The sequence below is a fragment of the Pholis gunnellus genome (genome assembly GCF_910591455.1).
Source record: "Pholis gunnellus genome assembly, chromosome: 12".
In the NCBI taxonomy this organism is placed as follows: Eukaryota; Metazoa; Chordata; class Actinopteri; order Perciformes; family Pholidae; genus Pholis; species Pholis gunnellus.
Genome location: NC_136539.1, coordinates 1,699,744 through 1,719,495, shown reverse-complemented (window position 1 = coordinate 1,719,495; position 19,752 = coordinate 1,699,744).

The following is a 19,752-nucleotide window of genomic DNA, read 5'->3' as shown; positions in this document are numbered from 1 at the left end:
TTTTCTCTTTTGTAAATGTCTCCTGCCTTTAGGTGATCTTTGATTGGTCACAAGTAGAAATGCAAAGAAATGCACATTTAGTCTGAAAAAATACTTTTCAGTATTCCTAATGACTGAAATCTGTGACACATGCAGATTACATTGTATTGGTGAACAGACAAGATAGAACATATCTTACATCTGTCTAATGATGCTCCATGGCAATAATGGAGCTGAGAGTTTGCACAAAGTGAAATGCACACTCCAAATGTTGCATTAATCTCTCAATTACTAAAGAGAACGAAAAAGAGCTTCCAAATCTCTGAGATGGGCTGCAGGTAACGTCATCATGAGACTGCCTATTTAATTCTGTTCATGTTGAGAAACATTTATATTATGTGATCTGTGCTTTATATCAAAATAGAAAATTTGTTTTCTACAAGATATATTTCAGCAATGTTGTTTTTACACATAATGTGTATGGAGCATTTATATTCGATACACTTTAGCTTTGACTAGAAGGTTCCTTTTTGTATTAGTGAGACTAACAGGAGCAACATTAACATGCAATTATGGATGAATATGGAGCGGATTAACCCAGCAAATTATCCTTATGAAAAAAATGAATGTATCTTTTATCTGACCTCTCTATATTCATGAATGAATGATTCAAAACCTGCCTACGTTTGAGAAATGTGACACCAAATGACTCCAATGACATTAAGAGGAAATAGAAAATGACTAATAATTGTCAGGATGAAGGGAGCCCTCTTTAAGATGCATACTCCACCATTCCACACAATAACACAGAAGAATATAAATTCCTCTAGGAGAAAATTAAATGAATGCACTGGTGTAATCAATATTTGAAATGGAACTTCAAGAATCTATTTCATATAATTAATAACTAGATGAATTAATTTTGTTTATAATACTGTCCTTGATAATAGTCCATGCAGCCATGTTACCTCAGATTTTTTATTCTCAATTAAAGTGGCCATGATTACTTTCAGAAGTTTTGTATCACAGTGCAGTAACATTCTGGGAATTTTTTTGAATTTTATTTAATTTTTAGTTTTTTTCGCCAAAATGACCAGAAACAGATGTCCACACTTAGTTGGAATAGACTAATAGTCCACTCTTGGTAGCATATGAATGTGTGTGTGTGTGTGTGTGTGCGCGTGCGCGTGACTGCATGCTCATCTCGGCCACACTCCAGTGTCCCTCTAACAGATGAAGTATCAGCTTCGTTATCTGATGCCCGACGTGGAGACTCGCTTCCTCTAATGACCTTACATGGTGGATATCATACAGCATGTGATGGAAGGGCAAGCCCATTACTTTGAAATTACTTAACAATGATGGACCAGGAGATCTCATGGCTTGATGGAATGAGTGTCTGTGGTCCAGCGCTGTATGGCAAAGGCTTACTGAATACTTGTGTGTGTAAAACACGCGCAGGATGCGATATCATCCAATATAAGGTTTTCAGTGTCAATTTTCAGAAACTGACCAATGTCATGCCAAGAAATGAATGAGTATAAATGAATACAAAGTTGTTATCCCTGGCAAATAGTATTCAAACTATCCTGAACCATTGAGACTTCAACTTTAAAACCTTTTAACCTCTAAGCCTATTTTGAGGCCTCTGCTCGAAGATTTCATACCTATACTTAAAGGGGCTTATCTCTCTAACTACAAGGTCTATTTGAATAATTTCAATGGAATAATAACACTTGTGCGATTTGTTCATATCAGTGTATATGTTACTGGTAAATGCTGAATGAATATAGCACACAGCTCAAATTGTAAATGTTCAGGTTCGCCTGAAAGAAAAAAGCACTTTTATTGATGCTATTGATTTGAAATGATGCAGACGAAGGCCTAAACTCTCCCAAATCATAGCACAACATGTCAGCAGTCCTTTTAAAAAAATAATTGGCTTTGATAAAGTGAAGCAGGCCAGAGATATCAATGTGTTTGTACAGGTCAGCTGAGGTCAGCCGACGTCAATTCTGATTTTAAAAGCAGCATTTTCAGCCGTTTTGTTGGAATTCTATATACTATATAACTATATATTTCACTTCTTTTATCACTAATAGTGTTCAATCTATCTAATACAGCAGTTTGGCATCATTTTGAGAGCCTAGGCCCTATAATAATCTGTAAAACATGGCTCAATAACCTGTAAAACATGGCTCATTTCAGTTTTACAGAATGCAATTGAACCTTACCAAAGCCTGTGATTGGCCGATTTGCGCATGTGACAGATTTGAATCCAGAAGGGTGTAAGGAGTGTAATGATACGTTCTTTGAGTTGATTGACAGAATTTGAAGCCATAAAAATACAAAACTATGAGGCTCGCCCCCAAGGGTCAAACCCATTGGCCAAAACTGAAAACATTACCCCCTCTTCATAGACGCTCGTAGAGACTCAGTTTTTTCACAGAACGGAGGAGACAGACCTGGAGCGGCTGCAAGGATTAATTTGTTTTTTTGGGCGATTTTCATCCAGAAAACCATCTGAAGGTGCGAAGCGTTTCAATTTTCTTGCTGTTTGGCTCCGTGTTGCTCTGAGGCAGAAGTATTGTAACTTTTTAATGTTTGAAGGAGAATAATTTGGAAGATATTGTTGGATTCAGTGTGGAGTCCTCGTGCTCTTTGATATGTGGTTTGTCTGTGAGAGTGCCGTAGGTCGTCGCTGGGATCGGCACGGGGAACATAGCTCGCCGTCTCCTGGCGAAAAATAGGTGAAATTGTGGTACCACTGGTAGTATATAGTATTAATTTGTGTATATATATGTTTTTGAGTGAGTAAAATAGGTTACATGGTCTATTTTATCAGAATTTCTTCGTCACGTAGGTTTTTGAAATATCAAAAAATATCATTTAATTTGTTCTCAGAAGTGATTTATACTACATGTGTGTACTCTGAACCCCCTTTAAAGAGGGCTCTCGGTAGAAAGAGGTTCTCTTGAGCCACCATAGTTACTCCATTACAGGAAGAGGTTAAGATATTACTTACAATTGAAGAATGAATGTACAGGTGAAAATGATTGTGAAAAAAACAAAGAATCATGCACACTGAGAAACAGTAGTAACACTTGTACTCACTTCATTACTCACTATTGCCAAAAAATGTCAAAGCTCATGATAATCACGAATCTCAAAAATATTTTAAAGAAAATGTGAAGGAAGGCCTCAAGCAGCATCTAATCCTCCTCTTGGTTTGCTTGCCTGTTTGATATTTAGAGAGCTCTAAACTATACATAAGATGGTTATTATGAGCACTGGTGAATTTGTTTCTATTTGCCAGTTTCCATGTTTTTTAAGCTTTACAATTGATTAACGTCTTTCAATATATTAACAATTATTGCTTGTTAAATCTACTACACATGGAACCTACATTTTGTATATTTTGGCGGTCCCTTTGTAGAAAAGTGGTAATGTTTCCAAGGAGCCCCTGCTGCCGTGTGCGGATCTCTGCACCCCACGAGGGAGCCCTGTCTGCAGGTCTGAGGCGTCAGCAAAGCCGGATCTGGGTCTGTCCGTGGTGGGCTTGTCTCGTCATTGCCTGAGGCACCGCTGGAGTCTGAACTGAAGTTTTTGTGGTGAACCTGCATGATTTTTTCTGATTTTGGACGGAATAGGACCAGGTGGCACTGATGACAAGCATTAAGAATAATGCTCGCTGATGGTCTCATTTACTTGTTTACATTGAAACCAGTTAAAAGCTCCTCACAGTAACTAAATGATGATTCATATAGGCCTACATATCTGTCAGATGATGTTTATTCCATTTTGTATGATGTGTACATTTTCAGTTTTTCCTTTAAAGTAATACGTCCTCATTTTGAGAAACAGGCTGATTACGGGGATTATCTGATGAATTTATTTGTTGGCAGGGTACAGTGTGAAGTCTGCCTGGCAACACCAAGGTGATGACAAGACTCCCCTAATTAACTGACTGCACCCAAGTAGGAGTCGGGCTAGCTATATCACTGTTTCTAGTCTCCAAGCTAAGCTAAGCAGTGGTAGCTTTATACATGTACCAATATCAGAGAGGTATCGATCTTCTCATCAACTAATCAAGACAGCAAATACAAGTGTTTCACAAAATGGTTGCTTTAACACTGAATTTTTTTTGTGTTAATATACATGTTTAGTATGTTATGTTACTTATATATTGAATACCTTTGTCAATAATTATCTATTTTGCACTTGTATGGACATCAAAATCAAACCTCTCAGAAGGTAAATCATTGTTTATGTCCCTGTGGTTTGGTTGGAACTTCCATAATATCATGGCTGGAGGGAATGTCTAACCAGTATCATCCACAAAAAGAGTGATCACTACGTTATATTAGTCACACATATAACCTCACACATGTACTGCTTTGCATGTACTGTATATCTATAGACGTACAAGTTATGTCTGTACACAGCAGATGCAAACTTTGAGCTGTGAGAACATGAGGAGACTTTGCTTTATTCCTCATGATGTGCACATCAGTGAACTGCAGTGCATGGGTGCCGATGTCATGTTCAGGCCCTCCTAGCTGGCGTCTGTGTGAATTAGCATCCTTGAAGGCTTGGGGAAACAGTATGGCTGTCTGCAGGGTGTCTGTCGCCTCACTCTCGGGGTGTCAAGGGACGACACAGACATAAATAAATAAAAGGGATATTTTTAGCCCCCCTCGTGAAATCAGAGATAAATTGATTTTATTCCCGTCAGCGATGCATATCCTCCTTTGATTCAGGCTGGCAGCCAGTGAAGGTGCTATGAATTTTTCATTGTCTCAAAAATGAATCCCCCACCGCCATCCCCACCCGTCCTGGTTTGTTCCCGTCTCCTTCCCTTCTGTCTCTTTCTCTTTCGTCGTCGTCTTCTCAAATTCTTTATGGCTGTTGTCTTACCTCTCTCACACACTCTGTGGCTCTCAACTCTTTGTTTCCTCCTACCTGTTTCTTTCACTTATCTTGATACTATCGCTGCTTCAACGCTATATTTTTCTGCATAATCGCTTCTCATTGACTTTGTCTTCTACAAGCAGATCGGCATCAACACTGACGTGTCTGATTGCCTTTTGAGTGCTGGTTTCCCAACACTGCAAACTCTTTATCACCGCGGTTATCAGGTGGAGTTAAGTCAACACGACTGCCAGTTGCAGGGAGAGGAGTTTTCCACTAACGAAGTAGGGATGATTGTTCATAATATTGTCTTCTAAAGGATGGGGCATCTAGGGTGCGGTAGCAAACAATTTTGGTGAGTTCTCTGATATGATAAAGCGCCCAGAAAGGCAATTCACTTTCATAATAATAATAATAATAATTATAAACAATAGGGTCCTCGCGGGCCCGACTTCGTCGGTTGCTAGGGCCCTAATTATATGACAAACATTTTTACTGAGATATACCTTGGGAGTTGAGTTTAACCAGTGGTGGTTTAGCGGTAACAATCTACTGTCTCTGTCGAGCGGATATTTTCAGCCCTAAAAATGCATTAAAACATATTCAAGAAATACAACTGTGGAGTCTCAACTGTCTTCACTGGTGTCCATGAATCGAGAAGGACCTCTGGCTGGAACTGAACCGCACCGATGTTCTGTCCAACCGTGTCATTGAACTCTTTGTAATCAAAGAAAGGAGGATGGACTTTGTCTTTAAGTGAACAGCAGCTTTGGTAAGTGAACTGCTTTGTTTTTTTTACATCTGCAGTAGCGTTTCTACTGTGTTCATTTTTCTATTGTCATTTTTATGATATTGTTAATATGGTTCCCTCTGTTGTGAATAATATTTGAATGGTGCTCTTGAGTTTGTGGTGGAATGTGTGTTTTAGTGCTGCAGTTTTGCTGGAATGTGCAGAGGTCTGTTGAATTGTGTTATTTGGGTTTTATGTTATTCTACCTGCTTTGTTGTCATATGAGACTGGGGCTTGTGAGTTTGTTCTTGTCATTGTGTTACAGTAATTACATTGATTTTGACTATATGCATTGTCCGTTAATGACACAATACGTATTCATGTATCTGTACTCTGCAGTTAGTGTATTTGTAGGCCTCATAGGTGTTGAGCTTCATGTAACATTTGTTTTCACTTGTCAAATGTTGCAATGTTATGTGAATATGAGGTTTTTAAACAAAACAAATAATAACCGTAGCTGTGGCATCATAATGAGGTTGTTAGGAGGTGTTTCAACCATAGTAGGACAGCACTGAATGCCCAGGTATAAAACACACGGTCCGCCACTGAGTTTAACACATGTTAGTTAACACATGTTATAGGTTCACAGGCTTGTACCACTGCAAAAACCCACCTATATTCCAATGCAGTTGCTAATTTTTTGTACTGATGATTTGACCTGTAGTGATCTGTGCAGAAAACGAACACTCTGGAAGCCGAAATGAACTCATCCACTTTGCAATTCTGTTTTAATGTTTGTCTCCAAACATGGTTAATTGCACTGATTCTAATGGTGAGGACTTAACTAAACTTTCTTTAATGCAAAACATTTCATTACCAATTACTCCAATGGCCACTTGGGATGAAAAGGAAAAAGAAAAGTGGAGATGGGAACCGGGTTTTCAAACACTGGAAGAATGATAGGGAATAAGAATAAAGAGACTTTTCATTGTTGATCTTCAAATCAATATGTGCTTCATATTTTATTATGATCCAGTACGACACTTCTATGAAAAAGATTAGTATTGTGCCCTGTGTTCTGTCTATCGTATAGCAAAGGGATAGGGGGACAGAATGTTCCCATCATGCATCCTCTAAGTATTGTAATGCAGAGAGCCAGGTATTTTTTGTTAGAATGAATTGGGAAAAGTAAAGGCTAAGAGGTCTGTTACCATTCCACAAGACTCAAAACATCCTGCAATGTGGCAACATTTTACATCTGCTAGCCCATCGCACCAGCAGCCTTCGACTGTTGATATCTGGGACATGCTGACGGCGTCTCGGAGGATTACAGCACATGTAGCATTATGCCTGTATCACATTAGCAGATTAACACTATTAAGGCCTGCGGTCAACTGACAGCTGTTTTAAGTTTTTAAACTGCAAAAATCTTGGCTTTTGAAATGTTCTTCAGTGACTTTTTGTAGACCCCCTTTAAAGATCAAACTAAAGTTTAAGGGTAAGGTTGACTCTATTCATTGTTTTTATTATTGTCAGCTAGTCTTATCAGACTAGAAGACCAACAATGTATTGATCCTACTCACGAGTTATGTCTATTTTATACGACCTCACATACACTCTCTGATGCTGCGAGAACTTGTTTCAGCACCAAACATGGATTCATCTGTTGCCAGAGTTATGTTTGCTAAAGTTTACCTTTATTACAACTGCAGAGTCATTATTTGTGAGCCGTTGCAAGGTTGCGTTTCAACCTTGTCAGCACTACAGTGTCAGCTTGTAGTGGCAAAATGTACCAGTACATAGTTGATGTCCATTCAGCTGGAAACCTCTGAAGATTTTCAGATATTTAAAACATTGAAGGAAAAATGTGGTTAAAATTACAATCTTAACAGATTCTTGTGCTGTTTCTCAATTTGCATTCTTCTCTACTCAAACTTGCTATTTCAAGTGCATAAAAGCATTGACAATGAGAAGTATGGCAAAATGAATTGCATGGAGTACTCATAACCATCAATGGTTGAGTGTGGAATTCTTCTTCTTCATTGGTTGCCATCTTTGCTACAGCGCAGAAGGGGAGGGACCACCAAACTTGTGAAAATGGCGGCTAGCTAGCTAACAGCGTCACATGCACTAAATCCCATGAAATCACAAAGAATCACGTAAAATACAATTGTCAAGTGAGAAAACAAGTTAATTGTTTGTAATGCTCTATACGTCCATGCCAGAGTGACAGTGTTCAAGAGAATAATGTGAGTCCTGGGTTATACAGCACATTATAACTACCGTAACTTTATCCAGCTTTAAAGACACGTAGAGAACTGCTCTATTGTAGCATAACAGATTGTTCTAAGTTTCTGAAAACACAATAGCATGATTTTGTGATCTTTAAGTAAAGTGACAGCACTGTAAAATGATATTAGCAATTGTATGATAGGTCAGCTATAACACACTTATACAGGCCTGCTACAACCTTGATACATGTTTTAGTTGCCTTATGTTCAAGATTAAATCACTGTTAATATGATACTGGCTTTTCTTTTTGCTTTTAGATATTATGCAAAGGCACTATTGTCCAATATATGAAATATGAAAAGCTGTTCCTGTGGATAGGCTGTGGGGGAGCGGCTGTTGCCGGACCTTCGTCGACGGACGGGGGGGGGGGGTGCAGGAGAGCGACTGTTGCATCTCCACCGCATCCGCTGGTGGCGGTGTGCTCGAGCGGATCGGGTAGGACCTCCGCTGTGCGCGTTACAGAGAGCAGTGGATAATTGTAATGTGTATGATTTTAAAAATTTTTAATTTTTTTTGCTGGCGGATTCGCGGGCCACATTGCTGGCAGATTCGCGGGCCACATAAAATGACGTGGCGGGCCGGATTCGGCCCGCGGGCCTTGATTTTGACACATGTGCTATAGACAGTTTAGTATAGGAAAGGTTTTGCCCACTTACATGGTACCGATATCTGGTTTGGCCCATGGACTTGATGGAAGTGTAGTAACTGAAGTAGGACATTGAGACACAGCATTGGTTTTCTCTTGCAGCTTTTAAAAACTCACTGGCTCTTTAGTGTCAACTCAGACCTGGGTGTTTTATTCTCTTCCCTTTTCCTCGTCTCTGTTGTTCTCCATTAAAAGCAGCAGTCCCAAAACAGTATAAAACTGATTTGTGGGGAGACTATTTGTAGTTAATGTTCATAAAAACTACAGGCCCAATAATCTGCTCAGCCCTGCATGGCTACAATAAAGAACACCTCCCATTAGCATCATAATAGGCAGGTTTAATAGACAGGGAATCCCGAGATGCTTCATCATCTTCTCTTCATTACCTTTTATGAAACCTGTGATTCTTTAGATGCCACCACATCGCTCCTTACATCCAACGGCAGGTGAGAGGCTCGGGCCGTACAAAAACACCCCTTGTGTCTTATTAACTGGCGATGGCTATGTAATGAGACTCTCAGTGGTGTGGTTCTTTCACCGCTGGTAAATATGGAGGGTGGAGAAGCAGCAAGAGTGGTATTAGGCCCAAAGTCACCAACGATCTGCACTTTTCCAGTTGCCATGCATGATTATGACTAGGGGTTCTATCTTATTAAAAGTGAACACAATTGTGCTCTAACGCCCAGGCCAAACTGCCTGTCCACACCCACAGCTTTAGTGCTGCCGCTGCCAGCCCATCTTTCATATCGGCCAGAAGGTTTCATTACATTTCATTATGAATGTCATAGTGCTGGGCGGTATGACCAAAAATGTGTATCACGGTATTTTTTAAGACTCTGCGGTTTCACGGTATATATTGTTTTTCTTCTCTTGACTGGGTTTTTATATAGGTTTATAGTGGCTTACTCTACTGTCAGAAGTACATATAATATAAAAACATTTTAATGTCATCATGTATAAAGGCTTTGCTTACTATTGGGTGTGCTTGTTTGTTTGTATAATGTTGGGATAGCAGTTTGGCTGAAGTATTGTTGCCTCGGTAAGACGTACCTTGAATAGTTTTAATAATTGCTCTGAACCCGTCTTTCTCGACTGTCTGTAGTGGGACTATGTCCTTGCAGAGGTGGATCGTTATTGCGTTCATAACGTCGCTCCGCCGCTTGCTTTTCTTGTCATATGCTGCCCCTAGCAAATGTCTATGCACCGAAACAACTTCACGGTGTGTGTGTGTGAAAAATTCACATCATACGGGAAATTAAAACCGTACTAGAATGTCATTTATATTTACTTCAGACAAAACAGAAAGTGTGTGTGCCCTTTGTAAATAAATAGGGATGAATAATTGTATTAGAACAACTATAAGTATAAGTACTAACGTTTGAGCAGTGGTGGGCTGTCAGGAAGCCTAAACAGAATCACAAAATTATAGCTATTTTATAATTTAATATTTTTTCATAAATACACTACATGTATTCTAATAATTGTTCCCATTGTCTTATTTTCTCATTGCACAGCTACTCAGTTGCTCTGCTTACAGTGCAGCTTGTTTTAAGTAGAGCTTTTATCCAATCAGATTTCACCTCTGTGTCTCTAGGTAAGAAGAGAGGCCCGCTAGTGTGAGGGATTTAAGTTTTATATGTTACAGTGTGTTTACTTGTAAGAGTTTAGACCAAGAAGTCATTTCATCATCAGAGGTCATTTCATACTGTAAGAGGAAGGTGTGAGGAGTGTACTGGAAGCGGGGGTTTGGCGAATCAAACAAAGGAACTGGCCCCAAGAATGTAAGGAGGTGTCTGCCAGCGGGGGTTGGAACAAAGCTGCCTGACCTAGGTGAGAAGAACAGAACAATGGGTCATCGGCCCAGGAGGGGCTTATTGGAATCAGGCCAATCACTGAGCTGATCGATTGGCTGAGAAATGTGAAACATGATACCTTTGAGAGGCTCAGCAGGGACAAAGGATCTTCGAATTGCAGAAGATCCTCAGACCTCCTCCGCATCATGGGACAGACACACCATTCTGTCCTGTGGTGTGAACGGGGCCTCATATTTCATGGAATATTATGTTTGTTTCACTGTCGATAGTGTAATTCAGTTTGCATTTGTTTTGGCTTCTGTTAAGAATATTAAATACTTTTGATTTTAACCTGAACCATTTGATTCTGGCCCTGCTTGCTGATGGAACAAAGAGAGCAAGGGGGGGAGCTGCTTCTTCTCCTCTGTGCGAGAAGCTTCAGCCTCAACACTAGGAAGCCTTTGCAGATTAAAGTAAATGGGGACGATATTGTCGATTGTCAGTCTTCAACCAATCAGATTTTCTGTTTGACATATTGGGCGTATTCTTTAACATGTCAGAGCTACCGAGGTAGCCTACAAGTACGTCAGCATTAACGTGCTGTGTGATTGGTCAGTGGGCTAGCGTGACTGTTGTGACGCTGCAGCAGCTAACAGAAGTTAGTAACAGTTCAAGTTGAAAGATATGTAAGAAGTTACGACATTGACAGGACATTTTTAGCGTTTTTACCTAGCTTTGTTTTTTTAACACTCAATGGCTGAAGGAGGAGAAACAGATTTCCAGAAAAACTGGACATTGTAAGAGTAAGGGTCGGCCAACCCCACAGCTAGCAGCCCTGACCCAGCCAGGAAAATGATTTGTACGAACGGTATTCCTGGCTGACAACGTCGGAGAAGTGTTGCAAATTGTATGGCTAAGAAAGCGTTTCGTTTGCAACTGAGCGTCTTGGTGTTTGGAGCTACGCTACACTAACCTGAGGTGGCTAACCAAGGCAGCAACACGACACCATAGCACGGCAGGATACTTACAAGCTACGGTGCTTTTGTAAACTTTAGCAGAGAACCGAGTGGATGTACAACTCAAAGAACACGTTCACAGGAGGTCTTCTGGCTGGAACTGAACCGTACCGATGTACTGTACAACCGCATCATTAAACTCTTTGTAAACAAAGGAAGGAGGATGGACTTTGTCTCTCAGTGAACAGCAGCTTTGGTAAGTGAACTGCTTTTGTGTTTTACATCTGCAGTAGCGTTATACTGAGTTCATTTGTCTATGGTGTCGTTTTTATGATATGGTTAATATTCCCTCTGATGTGAATAATATTTGAATGGCTCGTGCTCTATAGTGTGTGTGGTGGAATTCGTGTTTTAGCACCACAGGTTTACTGGATTGATTTGTCATGCTTTGTTGTCATATAAATATATGAGACTGGTTCTTGTGAGTTTGTTCTTGTCATTGTGTTAATTACATTGATTTTGACTATATGCATTGTCCGTTAATGACGAAGCATCCTGTCATGTGCAGGTTTAGGGTTGAACATTTGATTCTCTTTTTGGGGTTTTGTTTTCTTTAACAAAGCAAGAATTATGGTCTGGAGAAATGGGGATTGTGTGGCGATTGCTTTAGCCCCGTTTGAATCAGTAGGGAACAGCTAAACGCTGCGGCAGAGTTTGTAGCTTGTGTGCTGCTGTTGTTTTCCTGTTAAGCTAGTTTAGCGCGCCTCCCAGGACACGTGCCTCACCAGAGTACAATGTTTTGTTTCCGGGGTCAGAGTGTTTCTTCCGTGATGGGTTGCCATGTTGAGCAAAGTCCACCGAAAACATTATATTTTTCACAATTTAAGCTTCTGCATTTTCCAAATGCACTAGTATTATTCAAACTTATTGTTCGGTTCGTAAGCCTCGTACGGTGTAATATGAATATGTTTATTGTTACACCTCTAGAAACAAATAATAACCGTAGCTGTGGCGTCATAATGAGGTTATTAGGAGGTGGTTCAACTGTAGAAGGACAGCAATGAAGGCCCAGGTATAAAATGCACGGCCCACCACTGCATTTGAGTACTTGCCGAAAGAGTACCGACATGAATACTTAATATCATTACAGTTCTAACAATAACGTTTTTGCTGACATTTTACCTTTCAACATTGTGTTGTTTTTTATACATATATGGCAAAGTTCTTTGTAGTAGAGATGTTAATAATTAACTGTATAACCTGTAGCTATAATAAGCAAAAACCAGCAGCTTGTCACATATAACAGAAAAGCGCTGGTCCATCTTAAGGTCAGTTCAGTGTGCCTGAGCAGCCGGCGTTGTTGCTAACGTCGGGTCTAACCTCCTTTTACTTTTATCGCTGACCGTGTTAACAAATGAAAGGATCCAGTCCACAGAAGACGCTAGAGGGCTTTCATTTTGAAATGGAAACGGGACTTAGAAATAATTTGATATTATTAGTAGTAATAACGGTAATAACTTTTTTCATGTTTGCCATGTTTTAAAAAAAACGTAAAAATTGAAACTATGGTTGCTGGTATGATTTCAATAGATCATTGTCACTGTCTATTTTAGCGATGAACTGCACATGGCATGCAGAGAAAATCTCTAGAAGAGACGCAGCTGAAAGGCAGCCGAGCAGCCTGTTCACATAGGCTGAAATAAAAAGCAAAAGGTTCTGTGACACACACACACGGCGTTTCTGATACCTAAATTAATTTAACCTGGTCCCTGTTTCTTTTAACCGAATTCCTGCTGTTACATTCGTACCATTCCGTTTCTAAAGCAGAGTAACGGGGATCAGAGGGAGGGAAAGAGAGGGGAAGTAATGGAGTGAGATGAGCAGAGTGGAGGGCAGGCAATGGGGTGGGCAAGCAGATGACATGATGAGAGGCAATGCAAGGTGAGGGGGGTTTGGGAGGGGCATGTGCTGAGGGAGAGAACAGGTTTTGAGGACAAGGTCAGCATATCCTTGACGGTTCAGAGGGGACATCCATGACTCTGGCACATCCATGTTTGTTGTCAATCTTTCCCTTTGATCAAAGGCTGATCCTACTCTCCATTTGTCTCAATGATTTGGGGGTTAATCCTATGCATTACTGCAAATGTTTTCATACATCCATATTTGTCATTGTTTACTTATTAATGTTTACCATGAATCAACAACAAACAATTTAACAAAAGAAATGTGAAAATACTGGAGATTTTCCAGGCCTGACAGCCACATGTAACATTCATCAGCGGATGGAGCAGCAAAATCAGGTCCATTCGTTGATAAAGGCCTCGTGATATAGCTGAGCTCGGGATAATTTATCTTGCCAAACAAGGTCAATAAAAAAACATCAAGGTAATAAATATATATATATATATATATATATATATATATATATATATATATATATTGTGTAAAACAATCAAAAATTGTGTGTATCCAATCTTATTCCTCTGTGCTATAGAAGTTGAAGCTTGATGCTTAAATAGACATCAGGGAGCCACACTGTTGCACTGGGTAACATGTTGATCCAATCCCACAAACGCCTTCCTGCTGCCCCAAATACTTTGAAATGTCCATTAAGCCTTGGCTGAAAATAGTCCAGTCATTGCATTACTTACTGCATTTTGAATAATGTTCGCTAAAGCTACGGTGGCTAGCAGTTTAAACTGAGAACTTTTTCAAAAATAAATCATGCTGTATATTTGTGGTCCATTTTTAAAGATTTACATCTTCAGTAGGAACCAGTTAGTCCCACAGACAGAACTGAGAGACGTCTTGGTATTCTAATAGGATTTGTTGACAGTAAGAAATATCTAGAATAAAGTAAGCCATATCTTTCTGATGAAAAGATTTTTTTACACATGCCGTGAGGTGACGGAATAGCAAAAAGAGCCAGACAGAGAGGGGCTCGTTAGTGGTAAAGCATTTCCTTTGTTTACAATAAAACTGCTCTCCAAAAAATGCTTTGGGATGTATTGCTTTACATTAGGGGACATCGAATCCAGCATAATCAGCTTTTAAGAGAATTGACAAAACCATAACATTTTTAGCTTAAGCAGAAGCGATCAATGAGAGGGGCCCTGCCAATTTATTCAATGTGAGAGGGAATTTCTAACGTGTCCTCAGGGGCCACTTCAGAGCCTGGGGTACTTCCTTTTTTTTTTTTTTTTCAATACTTTCAGTGCCTGCAGTAAATTAAACGTGAATTTTCTCGTGCCGGACAAGTCTCCTTAAGTAAACAAAGAGCGAGAGGAAGGAGAAGAGGGAATTCTAGGCACAGAGGGACGGATGGACCTGACCTCTCCAGTTAGTGTGATGTTAACCTGTCCAACTCCCCCTGGTCCCATCCCACTTCCCCCACCGCCCCTCCATAAATAAACCAGTCCTTTGCCAGGAGAGGAGATATGCTTCATTCCTGTGCTTGGCTCCCCCTTTCTGTCTCCACCCGCCCAGGAGAGAGAGAGAGAGAGGTAGCCGGTGATGTCACTATTGGCTGAGAGGTGACTAATCTAATCAGGTAATTAAGCGCTCGCTTGGGTCAACACTACATTTGAGGTAAGCTGTTTTGGACGGAGGAAACCGAGGCTCGGCCACAACACGACCCAGAGTTAATTCAAAGTCTGAACAAGTGAACACGGAAAACAATTACAGCCAGGACAATGCAATGGAGAAATCTAAAAGCCATTAGGAATTAGTGAAAATGAATGCAGCCATAACAACAGCTTACAGGATGATTAAAAAAAAGCAAAATCAATAGGAGGGTGGAATTAATATATTTCACTCAGAGTCAGAGCTGAAATGAACAATGAACTACTTAGAATTCAGGGCAAAGTCATGGCTGAGCATTTCTATCAACCTCTGCCTTCCACTTCACGTCGCTCTGCTCTCTCGCTCTCTCTGGAATTCACCTCATTTTCAGAGAGGAGACAAGTGGTTCCAGAGAAGATCAACATTCTTTGAATCCTTGAAATCACTTTGCTGATTTAAATCACTTTGTTCAGTTCAAAGAATCACAGTCACTGACTTCACAGTGTCAGTAAGTGAAAGCATCACAGTTCAATAGTAAGTGTGACCAAATATTATGATTTACAGTTTGAGAGATGGATCTATGAGTCTGAAGGCTTTTTCAGGTCTTTTATTTACACGACAATAACGTTTTTTCACAGTGTTGTGAGAGTATTCCAGTGTTGGCTGTAAAAGGGATTTCAATTTCTATTGTTCTGTTCTTTCCCAGCTCAACCCTCTCGACCAAATATGGTCACTTCTGGTTCCAAAAGACCAAGACGACTTTGGCTCTTCACAAACCTATAGGTGACATCAGGGAAACTACGCCCGTGTTCATCAGTGGATGGAAAGCACAGAGCGATGAAGACTGCTGCTCCTCTTTCTCCAGAGGAACACACTCCTCTTCACCTCCCAGTCACAGCCTGCTCTCTCAGTAGAATTACATGTAGAGAACCGCAGTCACAACCTGTTCGAAGCATCTTGTCTACATACTAATATAGCATTTTATTATTATTATTCAATCTTATTTAAAGGAAGATTTAGCTAAATATGCAGTTTGAAAACATTTTTAAAAGAAAGGAAAGGGGAATGAAAAGTGATAATGACAACTTGGTGACTTTAGTGTTGTCTGTATCTGGAGAGATGTGTAGGCATTGTTCTACGCGAAGTTATCTGTCTCTTTACACTCCTCCATCCAGACTTCACCTCCTCCTATGCTGGGTCTCTCATGGCTGTGGTGTCCACACAGACAGCATTGCTCCTGCTGCTGACAGCCCTTCTTTCTATAGAATTTATCTTTCATAATGGGAAGAATGATACATTTCATTTTATTATAAAGGTGTATGTATTCATTTCAAAACGAAAAAAAGGCGAAGAAGGGTGTGGTCATTTGTAAATGATAATAGCGATCCACAATTTAAAGCCGGAACTCACAGAGCCGTGAAAGTCACTGTATTTTCCACAACACTATCCTGCAAATGTTTCAGAATAAAATCCTTGTGTGTTACTTTGTGTGTCCACCATGGTAAATGGTACTTGTAGAGTATGCTTTCACACACATTCATACAGGCCTACCATGCAAGGTGCCACCTGCCCATCAGGACTCTAGCTAACATTCATACACTCAAGGACACATCGACATGGACTAGTCACTGAGCCACCATGAAAAAGGAACCTGCATAATCTCTATTGGCATTGTGTCATCAATTGCGTCAACATGTCATTTTAATACATCACCAGCACGTAATAGCTGTTAACATGTCGTTGTCACTCGAGGTCAGCTTAAATAAAAGTGTTGACATCCTCTGGAAGCCTCGGGGAGTGGGGCGGAATTGGTTAGAACAAAAACACAAAGAAAGACGTGTATACATTACCTAAATCAGAAGATTGATTAGAAAACAGAAATTCTCTTTAGTAGTTCCTACTTATATTTGGTTGGAGTGACACCAATTTAAGACCTGAATCCCAACTGTCAGCCAGGAAAATGACATAGGAGAAGGAAAATAAATCCTGTAATCCTTTTTAGACTTAATTGGACACACAGTGGGTCATTATGTGGAGCTACATTTTCATCTCACCACATTCAGTAGATTGGAATGGGATCGTTGGTCTGACAAAGCACAGAGGTACAGCACTGGAAAGATAAAAGTAAGTGAGCAGGACCCAGCCATTGTTATGTGGTCCAAATGCCAACTTCAACTAGAACCTTCATGTCTATTTTTAGAAAGCGTACCTCAGGCCCCCCACTTTACAAAATTGCAGCCGGTCTAGAAGATGTGATTTTTTTGATCATTTTGTTAAGAGCTGCAGGTAACACTAAATGGAAGTGTAATTTCACTGTATTGTCGGCTTCCAGCTTTTACCTTTTTCTTGCTGTGACTCAAACCCTTATGATGTCAAAGGAAGACGTATAACTGGCCTTGAATTTTTACAATTTGGTTGTGGTTGTTTTACAAACATTGATTTTTGGCTATTCAATTTATTAGTGTGATTCTTTGAAGAGATACCACCCAAAAGAAATTGGTTGTTTGATTAAATCTGTAAAATAAATCTGTGTTAAATTGACACCGACATTTTACTAGAAGTCTGAAACAGTGAGAAAGACTTTTCAGTTACATTAGCCTCTAACACACCCAAACTTTATATGAAGTTAAACTATAAAAAGTTGGAGTGGGAAACAACTAAGACAGCAGTGCCACATGTCCTCCCTTGTGTTACTGCGTAAGCAGCTCCGAGGCTAACTCGTTTTATTGTCCCTGTCTCCGTAGGACTTCCAGTCTGCAGAGCACCTCTCTTTCCTAAGCCGGCAGCGCTCAGCAGATGTTTCGGAGGGGCGATCGTCAAGGCTCCGGCTGTTGCTATGAGACTGGTAATAACCGTTTAACTGCTCAGCATGCTTTAGCTTGAGTTAAAATGTTTTGGGCTCGAGTCTTGCTGAGCTCAATAACATTCACACTGCAGTGTTTCCTTCCTATTAAAAAGATGTCTGGTCGGTTGATTGATCAAACTGATTTCATCAATGTTACAATGAAACACTGATGTGGTGCACAGTGCCCTTTACACATGAGCTCACCTGGAATAGTTAAGCTCCAAGGAAGGAAATGAAGGTTCAAATGTAGTCAATGTTAGTATCATTGTACTAGAATTATGTGTGAAATAATGACATAAGGTGATTGCAAAAATATGCCAATGCTGATAAAACAGAAAATATTTATAATAAATGTGTCAACAATGAGCACACATGATGGCTCATCTACTGAAGCGTCCATTAGTTGAATCCACATTATCTGTCCTGTCAGCAGGCAGACTGACTTTACCAGGGTTTCCAAGTAGCTCCGTGAGGATTATGTAGGAGGAAAAGTGCAATGTTTTCATTTCATTTCATGGAGCAGCACTTCTGTACAAGCCCATAGTGAAACTGGAAAAATCATTGATCAGTTTGGTTTCAGAAAGAAGTCACAATATATTGACTGGTTAATTTGTGTAGTTTAAACAGCTGCTTACGGAGATTACGCAATGTTAAGTGTGGCAGTGTGGAGAATTTAAGAATTAAAAGCATTATTTAGTAGAATTTATAACACCCTTAGTGGTGAATAGAGGTGTCACAATAATAAAAGGTAAAATATGTTAGTCACAAAATATTTACTAAAGAATGAATTATATGTTTGTAATATGTTTACATGAAGGATGTTATATGTTACAGTATATTGACACATTGAATGTATTGAAATCATGAATGCATAATCACTGGAGGATTTAAACACTGAAGAATAGCCATCAGGGAAAGTTAGGGATTATTCAAGGCGAGGCTTTTCGGAGACGGGGGGAGGAGAAGCAGACTGCCATAAGACAACAGAGAGGACTCCTGGGTAACACCATGCGGCCGCAGGTCAGAGGTGATGTCACAAGGAGCCCAGCCACAGAGATGAGCAGCGGATCGATGAAGGAGGGGTCAGAGCGATTGGAAGCTAATCACTGACCCCAGAAGACGGCCTTTGTGTTTTACGACAGATTTCGGACACTTTCCGACCATCAAAGGACATAAAAGGAATGATTGCGCGGGCGTGCGGGAGGCCATGGCACTTCGTTTTTCAGCACCCGACTAGGTCGGACCTGTGAGTGGAGTTGCACGTGGTCTCTGCTCTCGAGATGCATACTATCGATAGTGTATTGTAGATTGTAATTGTCATCATCAGTTTACAGTTGTTATCGTTTAATTAAATACTGTTTTGAATTTGGACCGGATCGAGTTACTTTTTGATGCGCCTGCGCAGAAAGAAGTAAACACAGCAGCGGCCTTGCGATTCCTCCAGAAGCTTCAGCCTCAACAGCAGATACAAGAGCGGTTGTGTATAGTTTTTGTTTCAGAATCAGTGTGGATTGTTACATTTGTTAGAATGGAGTTGTTTGCATAAGACGGGATAGATATAAAAAGAAATGGTGCACACACAATCCTGGAGTGGATGTCCCCTAACACCTAAGCAGGTCTGAGACGTTTCATAAAACAAATAGAAACAAGTTGAAACAGATGTCTCAGGTGTGTACCGTTGCTAGATGAAGCACAACACACACACACACACGAGAGGACGGGACCAGCAGCTCGGCTAAAGGCCTTTCAAGTGACCCCCATCCCTCCATCCACTTCTCCTCTTTCACGAGGAGAGCTCTCCTTCGACATAGTCATGCTTGCCTGACTCCCTCCTTTGCTCTCTTCTTCCTCCGCCATCCCCAACAGTGCACCCCCCACCCTCCTCGCCCTGTGTTATAGGTCTGCAATGGAGCATGGCGGCAGATGAGGTCCTTTGACACACAGACAGAAATACAAGAGGATCGGGCACAAATAAAATTACAAAAACCTGAGCGCATTCCTTTCTCTGGGCTCCGTTACCGACACTATTTCGCTCGGCG